The following is a 25705-nucleotide window of genomic DNA, read 5'->3' on the forward strand; positions in this document are numbered from 1 at the left end:
ATGTTCATCTCCACTGAACTGTTTGAAAGCTAATGCATGGACTGATTCTTTCAATTCTTGATGTGTTCGATCTATTTTAACCCAATCTGTTTCCTTGGGGGGTACCTTATTTTTCAAGAAGGCCATAACCTGCTCGTACTTCTTCATGATCTCCGGATCTGGAGCTCCTGTCTTTGGATCTCTCGGGTATTCTTTAGTGGGCCAGTCTATGACTATTTTACATTCTGCCCACAGGTCTGCTGGTACAATTATATCAAACAGACTATTCAGGTCAATCCACAGCACTTTTGACAACTTCACAAATCTGTCGACCTGTCTATACCACTCGACGGGCTTCTCCCTTAGTCGAGGGAAATCATTTGTAAATGAAAAAATATCCTGTCTGGTCCATGGGACATGTACATACCCACCTCCTGGAATCTCCCTCATAGGGTAGGCTGTTACTGCTTTCTCCTTTTCTTTCAAAGGGAATGTCGAATAAGTTCTATCTGTCCCATCCTCTCGCTTTCTGTACCATCTGTCTTTCCATCTTTCTACGTCTCCCCATTTTTTCAACAAAGCAATCATCTCCTTGATCTGCCCTATTCGGCCTGCATTGTTCAGATTCTCAATGTCCTTATCTGTAAAATCCACTCGGTAAGGCTTTTGTAAAGCTTTTACCTTGTCCATGTCAATCCCCATTTCACTGGCTATTCCTTTCAACCTGTCATGTATGTTCTTTGCTCTCCATGTGATGCTCTTACACAGGAAGAGGATCTCCCCTTCCTGACAATTTTTCAGCGTTTCTATAGGGATTGTTCCTACAATCATCTCCTCCATTTCCATACGTAGCCTAGCTACATCAATTCCCTGGGATTCTTTTTCTTTCTTCTGCAAAGCCTTCAGCCAATCATTCAAATCTTCAGCAGTTATTCCCACAGATTTTTCTGCACCCCCTGGCTCTGTCACTCTTTGTGGTTCTAAGATTGATCCTCTGTTCCCTTCCACACATCCAGAATTCAAACTTGAATTAGTCTGCACACTCAATTCTGCTCCACATATGGTATGTCTCCACTGTGTTTCTCCTGCTCTCATTTCTGCCTGCTCCGGAGGAACAATCAATCTATTGCCCACATATGGTACTGTCAAACCACTTTCGCCCGTCCTCTGCTTGTCAAAAATCGGCATAACCGGGCCTATTGTCACAGGCACTGTAACTGCCTCCAGATTTTCAGTCAGTTCTCTGATTTTCTCTGTCAGTTCAAAGGTAGTTCTTGCTAGTTCTCTGGTCTTTTCTTCCTCAAGTTCATTCTCTTTTTCTATCTCTCTTTCTCTCTCTCTCTCTCTCTTTCTCTCTCTCTTTCTCTCTCTCTTTCTCTCTCTCTCTCTCTCTCTCTTTCTCTTTCCGCCAGAGAACAACTGCTTTTCAATCCAGGGGTGGTACCCTCTGTCTTAATAATCCGCAAGATGTCTCTCATTGGGGTCACTGCTGTTCCTACCTCTGGTTCTCGTCTATACGGGGGTGGTCTTTTATAGAGCATGTCCTCTAAGACATCATCATCAGACTCATTTGCCCCATATCTCCTGGGTTCTATATTATGTTCTTTCTCTGTACACTTTCTCCCTTCTGACTCTTCTGCTGTTCTTACAGGATATAATCCCTCGGTCATACTGGCGTCACGCCATCGTCTCATCCGGTCATGATGGGTTTCGTGATCATACTTTCGCCCAAACATATACCTGTAACTACCCCCACCCCTCTGCTTTTCTCGTTCGTGCATTTCATCTTCCCATTCAGTCAATGCCTCAAACTGCGTCGGCCTAGGCTGAGGCTCTAAGCTCATCATCCGTTCCCGTAAATTCCTCAATATGGCCAGATTAAATGAGCCATGTTCCGGGAAAGCTAAAACACCATCTTCTTTCGTATACTTCACCCAGTTATCTAACCAAATACAGGTATAATACCCATACTTTGCAACCATGAAGGATGCGGGGGTTCTTATCGGAGGAAGTAACTGTCCTTCCCTAGTCACAATATCTTTATCCTTGTCAAACCAGTTCTTTACTTTACTAAGCAAGAATTTCTTTTTCTTTTCCTCAGCGTGGTAGTACATTTTCTTATTTTCTGCAAGCTGTTTGTCCTTTCTACAGCGGTACGATCTCCTGTCCAATTGCAGCGCGACTCACACTAACGCACCAATCCTGGAGCGTCTACGTCACTGACTCAGTCCACGAATCCCAGCGCGACTCACATCAACGCACCAATCCTGGAGCGTCTACGTCACCCTGTATGTCTCCCAATCCTAACACGGCGTACACTAGCACACAAATCACTGTGCTTCCACTGTTCTAACCCACTGTCCAATCACAGCGCGGTCTCCTTGACGTCAGCAGTCGCTGCAGTCACTTCTGCTCCTGTCTCCTGTCTCTCTCGTCTACCCCTCCTTTACAAGACTACTCGGTAGACTTTGTTTCAACTTCTACGAGTCTGTTAGTTACAACATACAAACATTTCCATTGTCTGCTTCGCTAGCCACAGAACAGCAAAAGATCTTTCCCACGAGAATTCTGCCTTTCCCGAGAGCAGCGCTTACCTCTGCCCTACTACAGAATCGTTACTTCCATTGATAAAGTAGCACATCCCTCTACTCTACCCTTCTAACAAGCACCAATTAACTGTTTTCTCTGGAATGCTCCTAAGAGTTTCACAATTAACCAGAATGCCTTCTCATTTACGCACTTTCACACCAGAAAATGTAGTAAATTCACACAGAATTCTGTCTTTCCCGAGAACAGCGAACAGTCTGTCCTACTACAGAATGATATCACACGTTAACAAAGCAGCGCTTACCTCTGCTCTGTCCTTCTACCAAGCTCAGTAAATACCTATTACCTTTCTAGTGATAAGCTTTAACGGAATGCCATACGGATCCCTGAGACCTAAGACCAGAACTTCACAGATAACCTTCGCTATCATATACACTTCTCTCACACAGAAAATACGTTTCTAATGGCAACACACGGCGATGCTACCTCATCGAACCCAGACAATGCGACGCGCAACTTCAATTGTCACACGTTTTCCCCTGTCTGCATACAGGGCCAACAATCCCGCCTTTTTCCGAGAGCAGCACTCCCTCTGCCCTACTACGGAACTGTCACCGACTCCCTACGTCCCAGAAGCCGTTCACAATACAGTGTTAGTACACATATCAATCAATAATCAACAAGCCTATATACATGCAATTTCGCCAGACCAAGACAATAGTAAACCATCATTCTGCTACCAAGAAACTGGTGCAGATCGGAGCTTCCGAATTCCCTCTACTTCCACGGACGGAGTGATCTCACAGTCACACACGCACACACACATCACATGCTGGTGGGGCCCATTACACCAACATTCATCCTACCACTATTATCCGTGCCATGTATAAGGGGAAACACTTTCTGATACCTAACCAATCTGCATGTACTTTGAGGTCAATGGCATCTACTAGTTGCTTATAAATCTGGCGAAAACATTTCCAATAATATGCAAATAAATTCAATAAACATGACAAGAAATAACCACCCAACACAGAGATTCAAACAGAATTATTTGTTTATCTAAAATTGTAAGAAAAGCCAATTAAATGCAAATTCATTTCTCTCATATTTACCTATTCTGTCTAAATGTCAGATCCTAAGTCAGAACCGGTCCTCAGTAATTCCATCAGAGTTTCTATCCGTCATGTAGAGTCACCGTCTTCTCCGTCAGCATAGGGACCTCGGATCATCAGTTAGGGAAGAAGTGGCGCTAGACCTCTCTAGTCTACTAATATTTATACTAAAATTTACATTCTGTAATGTTACAATTTATTGTTCAGAACGGATGAATGGCGGAAATAATGTCATCTTGGTACATTTGCGATACTGTGCAAGATTTTCTCACACTTAGATTGTCCCAAATAATGAATAGGAAAATTAGATGTCCATAACTAATTCGATACTTCTATGGATGTCTCTTTTAGATAATTTGTATCCCAGTCATGGGATCATCAGTTCATAAGTTTAGTATTCGTATTTGTAACAAATTTCATGTTCAGGGGCTCTTGGCATCCGTCCTGGATTTGTCGTCATGATCATGGCTTTTCAGTTTTGTCGAGTGGGCAAGGTCACAGGCAGCGCGAAGCTTCCTTGCAAAAATTTCTATCAACTCAAATGCAGGCTGCGGTTGGTAGCCATTTTCTGGTAGGCCACATTAGTCAACTTAAGTGAAAATAGAACATAAAACAGAATTACTGCACAGAAATGGTTATACAGTGTTATTCCCCTGCTAATACCCTTATGTGTGTGTATTTATCTAGCCATTTGCGACATCAAAAGCCATTAATGCATATTAATTATAAGCGCAAATCACAATAACATCACATAAGCAACTTCTAATTCGTCAATTGCTCACCAACTTAGTTCACTTATTATTTTAGCCATGCAATAGCGTTCCCACGTGTAATTCTTCTGTTAATAAGGTTGGTTAGACACGACTTTAACATATCTTTAGTAGTTAATAATTAATCAGTAGTACTTTTCATTATAACATGCGAAAATGAAACAGGTATTCGGATTTAAAGTAAAAACCCTGCTCCATCAGACCAACCCCCAAAACCTGCTATAATCATGTCTGATGGGCTTAGGAACTCAGAGTCTGAAAATGCTCAACCCTCAGGACCCCCTTATAATGGCGACAGTGGGTGTCTCAAGGCGTTGACAGGGTTGATAGACAAACTTGATAGAACCTCAGAAGCAGCGCACAAGGGTCCTTCTAAAACGAACAATGGGGATTTGTATACGGATGTTAGACATTCACCCTCCAACAACACCAAGAATTCCTTAGCCGATAGGGCCCTTAATTATTTTGACAGCCATTTAAACTCCCCAACCCTTATGTCACCTATCATCCCTCCCGGAGCGTACGACCCAACCAGCCCCGCGGCCAGTTTAAACCACACATCATCACCAGCAATATACGGCGATAATAGTACGGGCTGGGACGACTGTACAAATCAGGGTTTGGAGGGCATATTTAGTGAGGACCCTTCCATGGCCGCCCCGGAGTGTTCGCACTGTGACCCTGTGTCTATGATCCCACCGGTCCCTCAGTTACAGAATGTTGTTGTGGCGGACGGGGCAAGAGATGGTCCGGGGGTGTTACAGGCAGTTGTAGAACCAAACACTGTATTCATCCCTAATCCGCCGCAATATGATTCTGTAAACGCAAAAGAGGTACTAGGGGCCCATGTTAAAGACATACAGCTGGCGGTCAGAAAGCTAAAACGCCAAGCGAACACCGCCACCTTAAAACTAGGGGTGTGCGATAGCGGCGATGGGGACGGGCTGGAGGCGCAGCGAAAGATACTACAAATGGTTGACAAGTGTAAAAGGGTGATCCTACAAACATGGCAAACAACAATGGCCGACATATGGAGTATCCCATCGTGACTAGGCATACGTAAGCCCCTAAAGAACAATCATTCCCCGGGTCTTAATAAAAGTAAGCGCAAATATAAATATAGCAATAAGGTCCATACGGTGCTGACAAAGTCCCTGCGTTTCTTACGCTTGCTCAAGTGTAAAAAGGCATACAGTTTCACAAACAACGCCTGAATCACATACACCAGTACCATGCACCCTACATTACATAAGTTCAGAAGAGAACCGTCCAAGGCGGATACAAGTGAAGGGATCAAGGGGTAGAGCAACAACACACCAAGACCAGGAACACACAGAAGGTCCGAGGGTTGGGTCTGTAGCAGAGGCCTCTATGAGCACGTCGCCCACCGACACAAACCATACTGCTCAGATAGGATGGGGTAGGCTACCTAGAAAAGTATGGTCCCGTAAAAACTAAAGAAAGCCAGAATATGCGCTACACGGATGCTTAAAAGGACCCCAGAGCCCGGGCTAAACCAGAATCCCCAAATGATACAGCAGCAAACTCACCCACAAGTCATATTCCTCAAGATGAGTATTCAGAGACAGTGTTTTTAGAGAGCATTAGAAGCTACAGCCGGACTGTAGAGAGATTTAACGCTACAGAACACTATGAGGAGTTTAGGTTTATTAACCTTCACCAGATAACATCCTCCACTCATGGGGTTTTAGCCATACATCAGGCTGTGCAAACACTCATAGAAGTTGTTACGCGATGTGGGTCCTATACAGTAAGATAATTGGTAAGAAACAACGTTGGTTGCTCAACTTTAACAACGGAGCAGTCAACACATGTCTGGCGGCCAGCATCGTGGGGTTGCTGATGGGGCGCAATACCACTGACGCTGTCATCCTGTCTAGAGCGCCTGAAGCCCATGAGGTTCTAGAAATACCAAAAACAACAGTTGATGGAAAGAATGCAGAACAATGTCATACATTCACCCCAGTACAGAGATCTGGGCCAAAATCCATTGTTTTTTTGCTCACCATGCCCTTCCAGTTTGAACCCAGCCATATGCAAATCAGGCTTGACCCTGTGCCTCATGGGAACACTCTAGCCCGAACTGCCAAGCCAGGTCCTGCCTGGACTGGAACCAAGCATCCTAGGACCGGTTTCTGGGTTTCACCCCTCTTCAGCCAGGATAGCTTGATTCCAGTGGCATGGAGAGCACCGTAACCTTGTCACTATCTATAAACACTGCAGCCCAGTGGGTTCCACCCTTGTAATGAGGATCTGTGTTAAAGACTAGGGTGCGTGGTCTTTCCGACCCTATTTCGGTTGGTAGCCCATCGCTAGGGAAAACACCTAAAAAGTATTTCCTAGCGTATTTATGTCTCCTTAAGAAGTTCCATATCTGTACAGTGTCCATTTCACAAACTTTTAAAGATAGTCAAACAAAATCTGTCTGGCGTGGTTGATCTGAATGATGCTGTCAAATACCGAGAAAATTACCATGTTCACATTCGCAGTTAGCGGATCATTAAATCGTATTTCAGCTTTCAGATTTACGTTTTTGACCAGGTTGTTGTGATCACCGTCTTCCATGTCAGGAGTCAGGTCGAATGCGAACAGCGTGTATTCGGCCCCATAGCCCTCTCTTGTCACGGCTACCCCGCAGTCCCGCAGATGCTTCCCGCTTATCGAAACCAGCCCCTGGTATTCCCTGATGTAATTGGAGGTTCTAATTAAAACCGGGTGTGTAGGGTTTTGCATGAATCAAGATGCCCTCGTGGAACATCGCTGCATAGTAGATGTTGTAGTGCTTAAAATTGAAGGGGTTTGAGCCATAGACGCCGCTAAAAGCTGTATTGTCCACAAACCCGATGATGATAAGCTTGGGTAGTTGTCCCATAAATAAATTATGTTGCTGAGTTAACCGGGTACCCGCAGGGATACTGAATACCTTCAGAGCTACTCTTTCCACCGCGTACTTGGCATTTGATATTTGCAAAGCGTTGGCGCGAGCGAGTCTGACGCTCGGAGAGACTTTTACCCGCTTTACAAACAGACTCGCTGACAGTATGTCCAGCTTGTACTGTTCCTCATCCACGCTGATGAGGCAGAATGCGTCTTTGTTGCGCGTGAGTTTAATCTTAAGTTCAATTCCGTTGATGAGCAGCTTATCTTGGAAGAAGAGGTCTGAATGTATGCGTCCCAGGAGGTCAAACTGGTGACTGCCCCCCGCAAAGCCGGCTCTTTTTACAAAACCCTGATTGTCACCGTCCAGCTCCTTGGCTTCAAAGTGTTCGACTGTGTCCTTGTAGAAGAGTCCCTCTGAAAGCTGCGTGTCAAGGGCGTCGCTACTGTAATTTAGAATACTCTCGAGGTAGGCTCTGTAGGCGTACATGTTATCGCTCTGTGTGATGAGCTGATCACCCAGGGTGATGTCCACCTGATTAAACATGGTTGCTAGGGGGTAAGCGATCGTCGCCACTTTAGCATCTGCTGCTATATTGGATCCATCTGCTTTTACGATTTTACACATAAGATGGAGTAGCGTGTTGTTGAGATCCAAATACATATCCGTGGACCCTGATACATAAAACTCTATAGGAGCCAGAGGTGTCAGAGCGGCTAAAGGCGATACCTCCATGAAAAAGCTGTTTTCGATGCTTGTCTGCGTGGGCTTTAAAGTAAACAAGTCTAACTCGGATTTGGGGCACTCGCCTGATGCACAATGTACGAAGGCGATGCTTTATTTTGAGCCGCTTTAAAAAATATTTACATTAGAGGCGGCTCGCTTCTTCTTCGAAGTTCTCTTTCCTCGTGAGGTTTTTCTTTTCTGAGCGCGTTTTGAAGAACTCCTCCATTTTTTGAAAGGGGGCAGGTGGTCCTCTGCGTCTCGATGCGCGGCGCTTCCTTTTAACACGCGTGCGCGGTCTATACACCAAGCCCGTGCCTTCTTGCGGCTGTTTGTTCATGTGTTTGCCAACCGCCGATGTAACAGACCCTACCACGTCCTGGGCAATGTTCGTAGCCGCCGCTTTAACATGTGGTTTTACAATTTCATAGCCTTTTCTGAAGAAGGGCATAGCTCTTCTAAACAGATTGCAGAAGAAACCTCCTAGACCAGCCCCGTACATAACAGGTGACCCTTGAAAGTACGGCAGTCCTCCATATCCGGCCTGGTTTTGGTAATAGTCCCTGCACATATAAGGGTCCCCGTATGTTTTCACAACCACCATGATGCCTGCTTAATAGCCTCTGTCGTGTATCTTAAATGAAGCTTAACAATAACTTTCCCGTATTTAAAGGACACAGGGTCGGACTGATCATCGAAGATCATAATTGAAATAGTGTCAAAATGGTTTTTTGAGACTGCGACGTAGTCGGGTTTGTTGAATTGAATATTGACCATCGTATTATTTTCGCCCTGTACATGGACCCATCTTAACAACGGCGAGTAACTATCGCCGATCCTCTGGGCCTCCACAATATCGCTATACACATAGAGCGTGTAGAACCCCCCGTTAATATCAGGGCATGTGTGATCCGGTTCGATCGGACTTTTCGCATTCTGTACTGTTCCTAAATCTCTTCTTAATTTACCTGAGCAGTTAAACGTCGTGGTGTGACTTGGGGCTTTAAGAAACACCTTCCTTCTGACGTTATCTAGCGACAGATGATTATTCGTATATGTTTCGATGCTGCCTATGGCTTTGTTGATGGCGTTGACAAAAACACCTAAAACGCTTGGGTAGTAGCCGTATGGGATGCTCTTGTGCATGCTCACAGGGTGCTGCTCACGCTTTAAGTAAAACTTGACCTCGCTCTGTGTAAATGTATTCCAGGTTCTAGGGTATTGGATTTCGGTTAGGCTGACCTTCCAATCCCCTTTCAGGTCCACCGGCTTAGCCAATTTCACGGTCTAATTAGAAATCTGGTTGTCGAGGAACATGTCTTTAGAAGCGTTGGACGGCAGGGTGATATAAAAGGGTGTTGTCTCCATCTTAACAGCAGCTTTTAGATGGCCCTCAGCTCACACACCATTCCGGGAGCTGTCCAACACCCAACTGTTAAATTTCTCCGGCCATCCCTGCCATTTGACATATGCCTGACTATTAGCACCTCTACCTTTCCTTTTCAGAATCTTTTCAACCCTATACACCCTGTGAGGGTCATCAGGTATCCTTTGTAACACTTCCTTGTAAAATACCCCCGACACCGCTTCCCCATTGTAGTCCTTTAACCTGTAAATATACATCCCTTCTTTAAGCTCCACACTTTCCACTATAAATTTTTTGTCGCTAAAAGTCTGTTTGTAGCCCTTCGTAAAGACACCTTTCAATTTTGAAATCCTTACATGGTCACCTTTTTTAGAAATAGGCTTCTTCACCTTTGTAGCAAAATTACGTTCGTACACCGTTCTCCAAACATTTAAGGAATTACTAGGAGTTACCTCCACGGGCGCTGTTTTGATGGTCCTGTGATAACTGGCATTATATACAGCTTAAAAAGCTTGTAGAACATCAACGTATATGTAGGTGTTGTGGGACGTAAAATACCTCCACATCTTAGACTTTAAAGTTCTGTTAAACCGCTCTACAACTGCTGCTTTTACCTCCATGTGTGTTACAAAATGTTGAACTCCGTGGTGCTTTAATAATTTCTGAAACGTATTGTTTAAGAATTCTTTACCGGCGTCTGTTTGTCGTTTTTGAGGAATTCGCCGCTTCTCGGAGATAGCTTTAAAAGCGGCCGTGGGGCTAGCCCCAGTTTTATCGTGTAGTGCTTCTGCGTAGGCGTACTTGGACAGCATGTCTATGACGGTTAATATATAATGTGCTCCGTTGTTATGTTTTGCTAAATCTTGAAGGCTGATGATATCCACCTGCCATTGATAATCTAATTGCGCATTAACGATTGTAGGGCGTCTCTTAAAGCGTCTTCTGGCTGGTTTATGGAGTGAATACACCTCGTCTCCTGATAACCATGTCTTCACCAGGTCTCTGCTTACAGCTTCGTTTTCATCTACAGCCCTTCTATATAGAGCTTCGGTGCTTCCCAAGCTGCCAATTCCCTGTGTATCACAATAAAGTTTTCTTAACAGCGCCCCCGGCATGTTATGATCCGCTACACCACAGGCAATGAATGACAAGTGTTTTGCATAAGGACCTTTTATTAAAAGTAAAGAATATTAACAAAACATAAACAGAAGGTACTTTACACTTTCACCGTAAACGTCATAAGTACGGTTTAACACATAACCAACATGCGGTGTAACATTTCACTAGTTTGTTCTAAATACACGCTATCTTGTCACGTTAAGTAAGACCTTATTTATTTAAAATAGTCTTCGAGGGCCAGAGACCCTATTCTTCTATTTTTTAGATACAGCTTACACATACGTCTTTCTACGAGTCTTTCTATCAGAAGCCGCACATAGCCCCTGCATACACATCAGTTTTAAGCCAGGGTAATGGGCATGTTGGGTTTCCTCGAGTGTCGCTGTCAAGAGCTTCAGCATATCCGGGTGAACATATTTCTTTTAAACGGACAGCCCGTACACCACCCTTAACAGTTTATACACCTTGTACGGGTCTAACAAACTACATATATAGCGGATTACTCGGTCTCTGTATGCGTTGCCCAGACACTCATGCGCTGCCTGCTTAGGATCATTCATTTGATGCCCATAACAAAGGCCGTAATAGTCATGCTTGACAGAGGCTTGTACCACAGCCACTGCGAAACCTTTAAGAGCCATCATGTCATCGTGGGATACTACTTGAATTTCTTTTACATCAGCGTCGCTCTTAGAAACATAGTCACGCTTCACAGGAACATCAGTACTTTGTTTTGTGGAACTTTCAGTCTGTTTTGCACAACATAGACAGTAAAAATTTACGCTGTCCGCTTTTGTAAATTCTTTTTGGGGTTGCTCCCTAGGGTCAAAAGAAGAAATATTGACATGCTATTAGTTTAGTTGGAGAAATAAATAACTGACTACTCATAACATATTTTTTTTTTCACTAACCTCAGTATTTTCACCGCCCTCTGCGGCGGCTCTGAAATCTTGAGAGTCGTTAATGTCCTGCGATGCCCCATCATCTTCGACGCTTGTACCCGGCTGTTGCACAACTACCTTCTCAAGAGCCGCTTCCTCCAGAAAAACCATGTCTTCATAGGCGGGTGTGTTAGGAGGTGCTCCAGCTTCTTCCCCATAGTGCTTTATGAAGTATGTGCATCCAGCTGAGGTTGCTCTCTAGGGTCAAAACAAGAAAGATTGACATGCCATTAGTTGAAGAAATAAAATACATCATTATGTAACTGTCTGCTCATAAATTATTATTTTATTTTTTACTAACCTCAGCATTTTCACCGCCCTCTGCGGCGGCTCTGAAATCTTGAGAGTCACTAATGTCCTGCGATGCTACATCATCTTCAACGCTTGTACCCGGCTGTTGCACAACTACCTTCTCAGGAGGCGTATCCTCCTGAAAACCCATCTCTTCATAGACGGGGGATTTAGGTAGAACTATCGTATCTTCCAAATCGTCCAGCTCCACAAAGCTGAATCCCTCATACTCACTGCCATTACACGAGTCCACACTCCTGCTGCTATCGACCTTAATAGGGGGCATCCGACATACGCAATCCATGAGACTGTGTGCTTCCATACGCCGACACCGGGCATCGCCAAAACCAGTAACATCGCAACCCGTATCCTTAGGTGTTTCTTGTTGAGCATTCTCGTCCATTACCAGGGGTGTTATGCTGCGGTAATATCTATCGATAGTTGGCTGGCCTCCACCCCACATGGGCCTTTTCACGAGTGGGTTTTATCTCTTCATTTTTGCTCTGGGAACCTTTTCGTATTCAGGTGCTGACTTGCTGTACAAGGCTCTTAAGGAGGCCTTATATGTATCGTAAACAACCCCTAAAAGGGGCGTGCACCTCTACATCACAACAGGTTCAGCCTCCATCATAGGGCTCTGGTTCGCTGTTGTCTCCAAAAGCAACCCCGCCCTACAGAACACCGCCCCTTGGCTCAAAGGGGGCACCCACATCCATCATAGGGGTTTGGCACCTGTCACTTTTAAGGACACAGCGGGGGCGTGGCACCTGTCACTTTTAAGGACACAGCAAGGGGGGCGTGGCACCTGTCACTTTTGGGGACACGCATGATGAGTAAAGGTATCCTGACTTTCTACTCTGTTGAAATATGACTATCATACGAGTGTAAACGCAAGCTGTTTTTGTTTTAGAATTCATTGTTTGAACAAGACTTTTGAATCCGAGAATTTGTGAGGTTACATGTTTCTATCGACCTGTTGATTTATGTTGGTAAGATAATGAGCTAATTACTTATTGGTTAAAATAGCAATGTTAGACCTTTGAATCGTAATAGGAGTGTGGTGTGTAAATCTGTTTGTTTGCATTAAAATCATATTTGTGCATCCCGATGTAGTTGCTCAGCATATTTCAGCCCATTAAAAAATCTGTCAAAGAGGGTGATTCTTTATTAGGGTATTTTGACTCACATACCTTATAGTAGGCCCAGAACCCGGCCTGTCTGGTGTAAGGCCCGGCAGGTCCAGCTCCAGAGGTTGGGGCTCCAATTCCATTGTTGGATGGGTTGCGCAAAATGAAGGTGTGTCCATAGGTCGGGACTCCGACAATAAATTTTGACGCTGGGGCACCATTGCTCAACCAGTAGTTTATGACGTAATCCTACAAAGATAATGCTTGTGTTCAGGTCAGAAACTCTGTGATGTGAAATGTCAGTTAGTTCACACATTCTATATGATTTACTGTTACTGGGAATTCAACTGAAAACATAGACGTGTATCTATACTTACAATATTCAAGTAGGCATTTTCTCCAGTGGCTGCAGGGTTGGTGTACAGGGGGCTGTTTTCTCCAGTGTATCCCTCCAAGGATCCATGCAAATCATAGGTAATCACATGGATATAGTCAAGAGCCCTGCCAAAAAAATACATGTTACAATTTTAAGCAATTGAAATCTTAAGAATTAATAAAAGAACTGTTTTTGCAGACACAGGGTGTTTAAATGCCAGATATTTTGCTCAAACAAACTCTAGTTTTGTTGTCTATTTTGTGAGCATTTTAGCAAATATGCCTTAAATAAAATATCCCTGTGAACCAAGGACACATCAAGAGGTTTAAATATTGTCTATCTTTGCCTTTAGTGTGGCATTGTAAGAAATAAACTCGCCATCAGAAAACAAGATGTGAAATGTGTTTTCCATGGATACTCCTTACATGCTACAAATGTACTATTTTTTAAATGGAACAATCCCTTTTTACTTGTAACTTTTTATTCTACATTTTTCTCTACAACTAAGCTTAGCAGAGGATGACAACATTGTTAATAGATTCCTTTGCACATATTAAAGAACTTTAACATGTTTGTATATAACTCTGTCAATGATGCCCTTGGTGATGTTAAGATCAATCCATAAGCGGCGGTTGAAATTTGTCTTAAGTCAGTTTTCTGGACATTTATGGCTTGTCATTGTAAACATACTGTCATTCTAAATGTGTTGTTTATTAACCCCTTCGGTGCTCATGACGGAATGGTTCCGTCATGACCCACGGTTGAGCTGTGCTCATGACGGAACCATTCCGTCATGACCACGCCCGCGCAAGATTCCGTCAGCACAGCGGCGGAATCTGCGCAGCATCGAAGGGGTTAATGTCTTTGTTATAGAGTTTGTTCAACTTTTTTTGTTTTGTTATAGTTTCCCTATTTGAATTGTTATTGAATTAATTCATATCTGGACAAAGTTTGCATAGTAAGTAAAACATGTTGCACATATCTCGTTCTTCAAGCTATATAAGTGAATGTTACCTCAGATATTGCCTTTAGTTTCCTTATGGAATCGTATTATAGCCTTATAGCCTGAGGGAGAAGGGCTATATGTTTATTAAACATTTCACCCACTAAGGGTAGAATGCTCTAAATTAAAACGGTAGAAACATGAAGTCCAGCATTAGAATGTTGGAGATCTGGGCTTATACCAGCCACTGTAAGCCTGCAGCTACTCCATTGTCTTCAATGGAGCTTTCATCATACCAATGAATATAATTTGCATGTAAAAGTAATGGTGTTTGTTATAGCTTCTATAGCAAATTAGAACATTGGAATGTTGAGCCCTCCATTCAAGACAATGAAGCTGCAGCGGCCTATATGAACTAGTATAGGCCCGGTGCTCTCAACATTTCAATGTCCTAATACACAGCATCTGCCTTTATTTTTTCCCCGCTCTCGAAAATTTATTATTTAGGCAGAGGATAGTGAAAGGCAGAGGGTGTGCAGGCAGACACATGCAGCTTGCACTCTTCCCTCCTTCTTCCTCCTGTAGCTCAGTGTTACTAGGGCTTCAGAAGGAGGGAGGGTCTAATGCTGCGCTGCTCCTGGGACTCCCTGGCTTGGCTGAACTACAAAAAGCAGTTCAGCCAAGCAAAGGGGACAAGGGGCTGACTTCAGCCCCCTTTCAGAGCTCTTGCTGTGAATGTTCAACAGCTGACAGCGGTGGCCTGCGTGCACTGTTAGATGTAGAACATTCACTGCTAGAGCTGTGAAACAAAGGCTTCGGAGCCTAAGGAGAGGCTCTGAGAGCACTTTGTATTTTTTGATTAGAACATTCTGCCCTCATGGAGTGGAATGTTCTAATATTGTCATAGTCCGCTTTAGATGGGCTACACTGGCCATTAAAGGCCCACTCCCTTGTTATAGGCCTGAGCGGAACACTGGAGCGGACCTTTAATGGCCCGAATAGCCAGCTACTGCATGCTATAAAGCTATAATAGAAGCTATAGCAAGATACATTACTTATATATGCAAAATCTATTCTCTGGCAAACCACTGCCATAGGCTAGTGCCTGCAGCAGTCTTGGAACCAAGCCTTGAACAGATACCTTGTTGTACTTACGCCGAGAGCTGAGGGATCTAGTACAAAGCCTGGATGTTGGAGATACCTCCAGCCACTGCTGCAGTCACCACGAGGCGGGGCCTGTTGGTCTGAGTGGCCTCCTGCTGGAAGGCTGCTAGCATTTCCTGTAACAATTTACAGACGAAACCATATGTTAACAAGTAAAGCAAGGCCAAATTGAAAAAGGATTGTCTATAATTATGATTTAATATTTTAAAATGTCTGTCTTATCCAGTTGTTACTGTAGTTCTTACATTAATCCATCCTTTGAACCCATTGTGCCTCATAGAAGATTTTTTTGTCTTCAGGGAGGGGGAAACCAGTGGTAGTTACATGTAAGATCAAGAAACCCAAGTTCTAGTCCCAACTTGCACCCATTAATGCATTGTTTTATGCTGGCCATATCACTTCTCTTTCAGTCTCTCACGTGCCTCATCTACAAAAATTTAGACCGCTAACCAGCATTTTTAGCTCGGTATGACAAAAACACAGGAGAACTGCAATGTCTTTTGGCACATTAAAGCCTCCATTTTCTAGTTTTCACACTCTTGCATTTTTCTGTCTGACAACTGAGTTGAACCTGTTGATATTGCTCTTGAGTTATTATAATATGTGTAGCCAATTTCTATCATGGATATGATGATTTGATACTCTGGGTTTTGTACAGATTGAAGATTAGTTTGCTGATGTTTTTATCAGGTTACCTGTAATCTTTTTTTTTTTTATCTGGTGCGTTGTGTAGTGTAAGTGAATAAGAAAGCAACATTTTGGTACTTTCAACCATTGGTAGCAAGCTACTGTAAGTCAGCTGCATTCTTATTTAGAGTCTTAGGTTTCCATTGAGAACTTTGTAGTGATGTCCCAAGAATTACTGTAGGGCATCTAACAGGAAAAATGAACATTGGACAGCTTCTTGTCAATCTTGCCTCTTTGTTCCCAGCCCCAATCAGAGATCTGCTTTGCCACAGATCCACTGCCACACCTGCCTTTCCAACACCATCCACTGTAAAATGGCATATTAATGTCTAATGAGAGGATAAGTGGCTAAGCTGAATTTTATTAGGTGTGCACCAGTGACCTCTCTAGTGGCACGTCTTTTGAAATATTTTCTAATCCTATAATGGTAGATAGTTAGACTAAATCTCATCGAATTTGATTCCTTTCATTCCTTTTTTATTTTTAAAGGAAAAAAACACTTTTGGGCATATACTACTAACAGTCATCTTTATTTACCAGTCTTCTACTTGTGATGGCCTTTGACTTCCAAGTTAGAAGTGTCAGTGTTTGTAAGTCTCATAGCTGCAAGTAAAAATTACATTCCCATGAATTTGATTGCAATAACCTGCTTGTATCCCCAAACATTACCATTTTATTTTATGTATTTATTTTTATTTTCTGGCATCTAGATGCTCAATATTGTGTGCCTGTCTCAATATTGTATCACTGGAAACCCACTACTCTGTTGCCATGCAATAATAATTTAGCCAGATTGCTAGAATGCTATGGTGTTTTTCCTTTAATTTGTTGTCAAGGCTTACTCAGTTCATCATTCAATCTCTACAACTGCCTGATATGTTAGCCAGTATGGGTCACTTTTAAAGCAAGCTGTTACTTTTTGTTAGACTCCAACTGAAATCCTAGTTAACTCATGTTCTGATCTTCTCTTTAAAATGTACTGCAACTGCTTTTACAGGTTCTTAGGTTGCATTTGTGTTCAGTCAGTTGTGTTTTTATTTTGTTTCAGTTTTCCAAACATACATCTTGACATGGGCATTTAGGTGGGCACACCCAGCAAGTGGAATAGCAAGTGGCATTGGCTTTTAGTTTGCTTTTTGTTCAATGCCTGGATGATAATCTGCTGGATCCTTAACTATACTAATTCAGGGCCCATAGCTCAAACATTGGTATGTTCCTCTGATTTTTAATTGTGTTGTCTATCTTTTTTTTATTTTGGGAGTTGAATGTTTATACTTCTGGTGTATTTGAGCAAAGGTTTGTCTGTGTATAGCTCTTAAATTCATCATCGACTTCCATTTATTGTCCAGTGTGCTATTATGATGATTCTGATATATTTGTATTGTCATGGGAACTTCCTGACCATGACTGGTCAGTCCCTGTTTTCTTGCACTCATTCCCTTGAGGGATTTGTTCTGTTAGAACAACTGTGTTCACAAGTTCTGGTGCATACACCCTCCTCATGAATTTCTAGCATATATTTTGGTTCTCCATAACATCATACTCATGGTTGAGTACTCACCACTTTTGCTCGAATGAGTTAAGAAAATGATTGTGTTTTAGAGACCAGATATGGAATGGTTTAATAAGATACATGTTATTTCTGTCTGTGCTTTTGGTGTAAAGGTTGGTCTGCCATGTTTTGCCATTTTGGTGATCCCTGGAAGCAGAAACTCTAAAGTTTTTTTGCTCTACTTATATATTTTGTTTTAACTCATTTTATTGATTTTCAACAGTATGACAAATACATGGATATCCCAATAGAATCCGTGACAATTACTCTTTCCATACTTGTGTTTCAGCGCAATATTGCTAACAGGAGTCAAAGGTCCTTCTTTTTCTGAACCTTTATACAGTGAGTAACAACAGGTCATGTAGTGGCTCCATCAAATCTTTAGTTTCTCTGAATGTGTGGCGTGTTTTCCATCTAATCCGGACACATCTATTTCACCCTATAGCTTTACTACGTACAATGGGAGAGAGGCGTACAACTCTGTATTAGGATTTACATAATATACTGCATGTGCATGGACATATGGCAGGGTGCATGCTGCTTCAGGGCCTCAGTCAATTTGCCCTGCCTCACATGATCAGCTTGGGCCGCTGCTCCCAGTGACACTTTTATGTGCAGCAAATCCTTCTACAGGTTAGCTCTGACCCTTACGACCACACGGATGCAATGACCCCTGAGTACAACTTTTAGTGCATCCCAGTCTATTAGCTTGGAGAAGTCCGTGCCCCAATTCCCCAACTTTTCACTTGTTGCATCTCGAAGTTCTAAGCCTCCAACATGGTAATTGAATGAACATGGTAATTGCCAGGTGGGGATCTGTGGCCTTGGTGCTCCCCACTCCAACTGCAACTGAACGGAGTTCTGATTAGAAAAAGTCTTCACAAGTACTCCGCCCCCACGGCCAGCAGTCTTTTGGCCGGGTCACAGAGTATTCGGTCCAGCCTCATGTGCAGGTCATGTGAGGGCAAGTAATAGGAGTACTCTCATAGACTGGTTGAAGCAATCGCCAGTAATCCAGGAGGGACCAATGAGACATTGGGACAAGTGGGCAGCGGAAGTCACAACCGGGGAGGCTGGTAACGGCAAGTGTGAGCAATCCGTCTGGGGTCTATCACACAGTTAATGCCCCCCCCCCCACATTTATCCACGGGATATTTATCCGTCGAGTAAGTATATCTGGTAAGCGGGACAAGAAGACTTAGTTCCACTTATATGTGAAAGATTTTGTGCCAAGCCGTGTTGAGTTTTTTCATAGTTTTTAGAAAAGCTGCCTTACTGTCATGCTATATTAAAAATATGTAAACTATAGGTTGTATCTATAGGCTTTGTTACTTTTGCCACTCAGTAGTGTTCAATATGTTGTTTCTTTTACTTTTCTGCTTGCAATGATGCAGCTCCTCCAAAGCCTATAGAAGTGCCTGTGAGGTGTATTTATTTCTGAAAGTTATGCTGTAGCGAGTAATGTAGCAAATCATACGGAAAGTTGGATTTGCACCTTGAAAAGTATTGGTTAATATGGTCTATTTTAGGACTTTCATACCATTATTGTGAGGAATTGACATGTATAACTAATTTATATAATTTGGGCATTATACGTATTCCAATGAAGGTTGCAGGCTTTGGTTAGTTTCCTTAGAAAATAACCTGTGTCCTTTATGTAAGAAAACGTTGCTTTGAAAATGTGTTCCATGCAAAAAGTATTTTTATTGAGGTTCATGCATGAAATCGACAGTGTGGATATAATGGGTCCCATAGGTGGATTGAGTAAGTTATTGTGCACTTTAGGTAAAATATTTGAGAGGTATTCATGGATAGCTAGCAAGTAAACGTCATTGTGGTTTTTAGACTCCAAGCCATATCCAAATATTTTTCCAATGTTCAAAATCATATTTCCTTATTTTTATAGTCCACTAGTCACTGCCTCAATTCATTCATTGAATTTCTGTTGGTAAGTCTTTAGCCATAAGGATAATCGTTTCATCTTCGTGGCCTGCTGTTTGACTAGATTTGGATCATTAGTAAATTTATTTAGAATTTGTTTTCCTTGCTGGTCATAATTTCTTTTGAGCGGTTCCTGTGAAAATGTTCAAAGGCATCTGGAGTGTTGTGATTTGTGGGTGGCATACATTTAAACTCTTTCTTGGACTCCAACTATTCAGGCTGCGTAGCCTGTGAAGTCTGTTCCATAGTGCTACAAAGTTTTTTAGTCTCAGGTGTCTCCTAAATAGGAAAACACCTAATCTCCAGTTCTAATTTTGAGGAGTTGTAGGTTTGTATAAAGATGTACTTCTGCCATACACCTGTAACTGTGCCAGACTCAATTGATGTTTGGCTATATTCATCGTGAGCCTGCATAGTTGGCTTTTTTATGAATCTCCTTCTGGTATATTTGGAACCCCTTCGATTTGTTTGAATAAAGGATCTGGAAGCTAGCTTTCAAGTCCCTGCACGGCCAGGGTCCTACTGAGTTAACTCACTACTTTAAAACCTATACCTCTCAAGCGCTCTGGTCTGCTGCCTGCAGAAACCTTGCCGTCTGCTAATTCAACAAGCATTTGCAATGCAATAGGTCTCACATTACTGAAAGTTTGAGCTATTGGCGTTGCATTATTATTTGCAACACAAATAGGTCAAACTATCAGTAATATGAGACCTATTGCATTTCAAATGCTTGTTTGATTCTGCCTTTAGACATATTCCTCGGCCCGCATATATACTTCTTTGTTTTTATAATTGTTGACCTATTTATAAAATTTGATTAGAATTATCTTATTATATAGATTTTCTATGGGTGTGAGCATGGAGTGTTATGACTGAGCACAAACCACATTCTTCGATCTGTACATTAAATTGTGTAGATGATTACAATATTAGTTTTTAACAACTGACCATGTGGTATTTGTGTTCATAGTCTGTAATGATTTGAGACCAAAAGAACTATATCATTAATGAAAGATGCATTTTGTAGTAAACCTTGAGGTAAAAGATGGGATGAAACCATGTCTAAAATGTAGATTTACATGACTGAATTATAAAAATTGTGTGTTAATGTATGATATTTGTGCCTGAGTCAACAGTTCACCTCCACATAGGTAAAACCTGTTCTCAGTTTGTCTTAAACCGTATGACTAGTGGCATAAAGCTCTAGGCACACACTGAACACAAATGGAAGAGTGATAAAACACTCAAACTTCCCAGGATAGAAGTGGGTTTGCTCAAAAGCGCACAGGATAGCCCCAGTATATTCTCGTCTCTGACAACCACCAGTAATGCTGTAAATCTTATGTCAAGTATAACAGTTTAACAACACATTTCAACACATCAAATGTCTTAATGTGTTGAAATATAGCAACACTTCCTCCAGTCTTTGAATGCATATGAACTGCAAGGTTTTTAAGTGATTTATGTGTAGAGCTTTCATGTCTGCTTGCCCTTTCTGGGCATCCCATACTAGACTCACTTATAACTTCGTATAAATCTGCCTTACAGCTGAAAATAACCTTCACATTTCTGTGTTCTAAAGACACCATGTTAACATTTCTCTCATCTGTCGATGAGATGACTCCTGAGCCCTTTTTGCAAAAGCCTTTGAAAGATCTAGTTCTGTTTTAAAACCCTCATTCAGAATTTCTCAGAATTCTAGATTTAATTATTAAGGGGAATTGCCCAATCTGAATTCTGGGAAGTGTGGTAATTCTACATTTGGGACCACTGCACCCTTTGGGTTTCCTGGGATATATTTGCAAAGTAAAACCATGCAAAATGCTGTTATGTAAAAATTGCATGTGGGGATAGCTGTGGAAACAGATTTCCAGGGTAATTCTTAATGGGACAACTTAGAAATTATCACACCTCACAAAATCATGATTTCTGGGTGTAAAATTACCACATTTTGGAATGAACATAGCTTCCTAACTTGTAGACAATAAGTAATAAACTATATCTATTTGAGACTGTCATGTGTAGGTGTTTTCGTAGCCCATTCAAAGTCAATGCAGACCAAAGTGTCCTTCTCTTTTAGAAACCAACGAGAGTATGCAACGGAGCAGGGTACCTTTAAATGTTAAAACTTAGTGCTTCCTGTTGAAGTCAGGGTTCGACACTAATGGTAAACCACATCTGCACACCCATTTTACAACAGTGTTGCTATAGTATGCTCACCTTGAATATCCTTTGTATTTTTATTTCCTTTTTTATTCTTGAGCATGTATCATGGCTGCCTGTTTGGTAGAAGTCCTTTTCCAGTCTTGAAAGCTTTGGTATACCCCTTATGCAATTTGTTAGAAATGGTTTGCTTGGTATCTGCCAGCCATACTTTATGTCTGGCTTATAACACCTCTTTCCTCGTTACGACCTGTGCCTTGTCAAGAGAGCCACAGTTTTTACCAATGTGTTGACACGCATGGCTCAAAAAGGAGGTCCGTGGGTTCCCATCCCTATCTCGTTTTAAGTCACTGTTTACTCTGGGGAGCAAGCAAAGAGAAAATATAATTTATCCTTGAAGTTGTCTAGTTGCCGAAACATCACCGGTAATCCACTAAATACTGTCAGTGAAATCAATCTATTTACCTGCAGTATTGATCACATCTGCTTTAAACGTCACCTCTAACTCATTAGTTATAAATTCTTAATCACTCCTATCTTGACTAGCACTTTGTAACATGTAGATTGAACCCTTTCTAGCGAGTGAATTGACACTACATTGAAACACAACCTATTCTCAGCGTATTTGTTTGAGAAATCTATCTCGTTTCTCTTGTAGTCATTTCTGCTCTCTGTAATTCCAGTGGGTGATGCCACATTGGACGCTGTCATTGGCTATATCTGGTTGTCTGATGTGATAACTGTGGGGGTGGTAGTAGCCTGTTTTCCCCACTCCTGCAGAGATACTGACACTATTCCAGCTGCCGGAGACTTTTGTCAGCATTGTAACCATTGATTTGTTTTTTTCCACTGAGTATTATTTTGTCCTTCCCCCAGCAAATTGCAAGAGGAAATAGGTCAGTGATTTAATGGCCTTCATTCTCTGGCTCTCCTGATATCAGTAACCTTCCTTTTGTTACCACTGACCATTTGTTGAAGACCTCTCAACTGGAATCCCAGTCACTGTTCCTGTAGATACTGACTAGCACATTGCACACCATTGATCCCTCACTGTCTCTGGTGCTAGCCTAATTTATGATTGCTTGCCCAGGTTTTGAAAACAGCTTCACATTAATCAGGCTGGGCTTGAGTCTTTGGAAGGGATTCAGACGGAACGTGTATGTGTGTGTCTGGCTGTCTCTATGTATCAGGGCTTTCTGTGGTGTAGGTGCCGAGGCACCGCCAGTATTTTAAACGGGACTGTCCTACCAGGCCCTGCCTTTCAAGCCATTAACATTACAATCATGGCCCCGCTCGCACACGTTGCCCGACAGCACGACCTCAACATAATCTCCTACGCCGACGACACTCAACTGATCCTCTCCCTCACCAAGGACCCCATCACCGCCAAAGCCAACCTCCACGAAGGAATGAAGGCCGTCGCCGACTGGATAAAGACCAGCCGACTGAAGCTGAACACGGACAAAACGGAGGTCCTCATCCTCGGCTCCAACCCTTCAGCCTGGGACGACTCCTGGTGGCCGATGTCACTGGGGACAGCCCCGACACCCACCGACCACGCAGGCAACCTGGGAATCATCCTCGACTCAATGCTCTCTATGACCAAGCAAGTCAACGCCATCTCCTCCTCCTGCTTCAACACCCTCCGCATGCTCCGCAAGATCTACAGGTGGATCCCGACAGATACAAGAAGAACAGTCACCCAGGCCCTCGTCAGCAGCAGACTCGACTACGGAAACGCCCTCTACGTGGGAGCCCCGACCAAGCTCATCAAACGACTGCAACGCATCCAAAATGCCTTGGCACGACTGATCCTCGACGTACCACGCCACGGCCACATCACCACCCACCTGAGAAACTTGCACTGGCTGCCCGTCAACAAGACAATCACCTTCAAGCTCCTCACCCACGCACACAAGGCACTCCACAAGACCGGCCCAGCCTACCTCAATAAACGACTTTCCTTCTACACCCCCAACTGCCAGCTCCGCCCCGCCGACCACGCACTCACCACCGTCCCGTGCATCCGAAGAGCAACCACCGGCGGGAGGTCCTTCTCCCACCTCACTGCCATGACCTGGAACACCCTCCCACTGAACCTACGACAGACCCAAGACCTGCTGACCTTCAGGAGGCTACTCAAGACCTGGCTGTTCGATCAGTAGCGGCCCCCCCTCCCCAGCGCCTTGAGACCCTCACGGGTATGTAGTGCGCTCTACAAATGTTGTTTGATTGATTGATTGATTGAATCAAACAAGATGATTTATTTCTGAATAATTTGTGCAGGAATCCTTATGGTAATTCAAGTCAGTGGTGCATTTACTGTTACATTTCACAGGCTTTACTTCAAGCTGTATCATATGTGTGTGCCTATTTCCTAAAAGTATTTTCTTTTGACAGCTGTTTCTTGAGTTTTCTTTTTCATATAATATGATCCGTATATAGGACATGCTATGGACTGAGTAGCTTCTTGGTGAGTTCAGGAGGGGAATTGGTGTGCATAAATGGATAATAGGTAGTCCGAGCATAGGCATATAAATCTGAGCAATAATTAGAGTCCAAATGTCAATCTTGAGTATGTTCTTCTTAATTTATTTCAAGCTTGTCGGGTCTTATCCAGTAATATTCTTGCGTTTCAAACAAATGCCTTCAAGCCACACAACTTGCCAACACGTGTTTCGTCCAACAGACAGTTAGTCATGGACTTCCTCAGGGTGATACTTCAAGATCATAATCGAGATAGAATTCAAAGAAATTGCTCTGTGATCCTAGAATAGCAATTCAAATGTCCTCCTTATTTTCGGTAAAATCAAATATTCATATAACAATGTTTCAAGTATAAATTTGTCAAGGCCAGCCACGTATCATCATTCGTTGTGACAGATGCCAACGAAGCAGGCCCAAAAGCGGACTGAGATCGCAGGAACTGAGGAGGAGAGTTAGCAGCCAAGTGGGGGAGCCGTGGAGGTCTTTCTGTGCGCACTGGAGACCTCGACCAACTGCCGGCACAGAGTAAGTTAGATGCAATGGGAAAGACCCGAAGTACAAGTGGGGAATCGGAGGTCGGGGCAACGAAAGTGGAGCAGGAGGTGACACGGTCATGAACAAGCACGGGCCGGGTGGCTCTCCGGTGACAAATCGCGTCAAGAGAAGTGCATGTCGGCAGAAAGAGTGCTCTGGAGTGGATTATGAAGGCAGTGAGAGCTTCTGATAGTGCCATTATGGTGTCATAAAGCTGTTCTTACTACTTGCTCATACAATCCTTGGCCTCTCTCTAGAGTGAATGCACGGAGTGTTGGTCACAAATGTGGCAAATGATATTATGATTCTATGGGAAAGGATGAGAGAATTAAACAGCTTTTGAAATATGGAAAGCACCAAGGGAAAAATGTCTTGGTGAAAGAAACTCCCTGGTAATCCTCTCTGTAAACTGGGAAGTGGGCATTGCCAATTGAGAGTGGGGGGGTGGGACATTTTTGTGGGTCACCTGAACTTATTTGATCACACATTAAGCACAAGTATGCCCACTTCCACTTCTCTTTAGATTGTGATCCAACTGCCTGCGTGTTCCTGCTTCACATAAACTTTAGTGTTTATTTCTCAGTTTTAAAATCATAATTATGTTCTTCTCGTTCCAGATCTGAACCTCTTAGATCCAATGTCCCACGTCTGTCATGTGTGTGTAACCCTATGGTACATGGCTGTTCACTGTGGGAAGGCTCTGCATCAGGCAGTTACAGATCCTACTCAATAACTGCAACTGAAAAACATCTACGTGTTACAAAGTAGTTATAGAGAAATTGTACCATTCATTTCAGCTTTTTTTTGTGCTCAGAAGTCCTCTTCGACAAAGTAAGTTACTTATTTGAAAATATACAGAAAAACTAAGAGAATACAGTGAGATGTTCAGGGTTCATTTCAATGCCTTTCAAACCAACGCCTTGAACTCTCAGTGAATTCCTTAAACAGAAGGCAAGTGCTCTGAAGTCCATGATGTTCATT

At 42.9% G+C, this 25705-nt stretch overlaps 1 pseudogene; it reads right to left on the minus strand.

The window, feature by feature from the left end:
- The window catches only part of LOC146870807 (acidic mammalian chitinase-like), a 49048-nt pseudogene that overhangs the window by 17536 nt on the left and 5807 nt on the right, over positions 1–25705 (minus strand).

Source organism: Triturus cristatus, chromosome 1_1 (assembly GCF_964204655.1).
Source record: "Triturus cristatus chromosome 1_1, aTriCri1.1, whole genome shotgun sequence".
NCBI classification, from domain to species: Eukaryota; Metazoa; Chordata; class Amphibia; order Caudata; family Salamandridae; genus Triturus; species Triturus cristatus.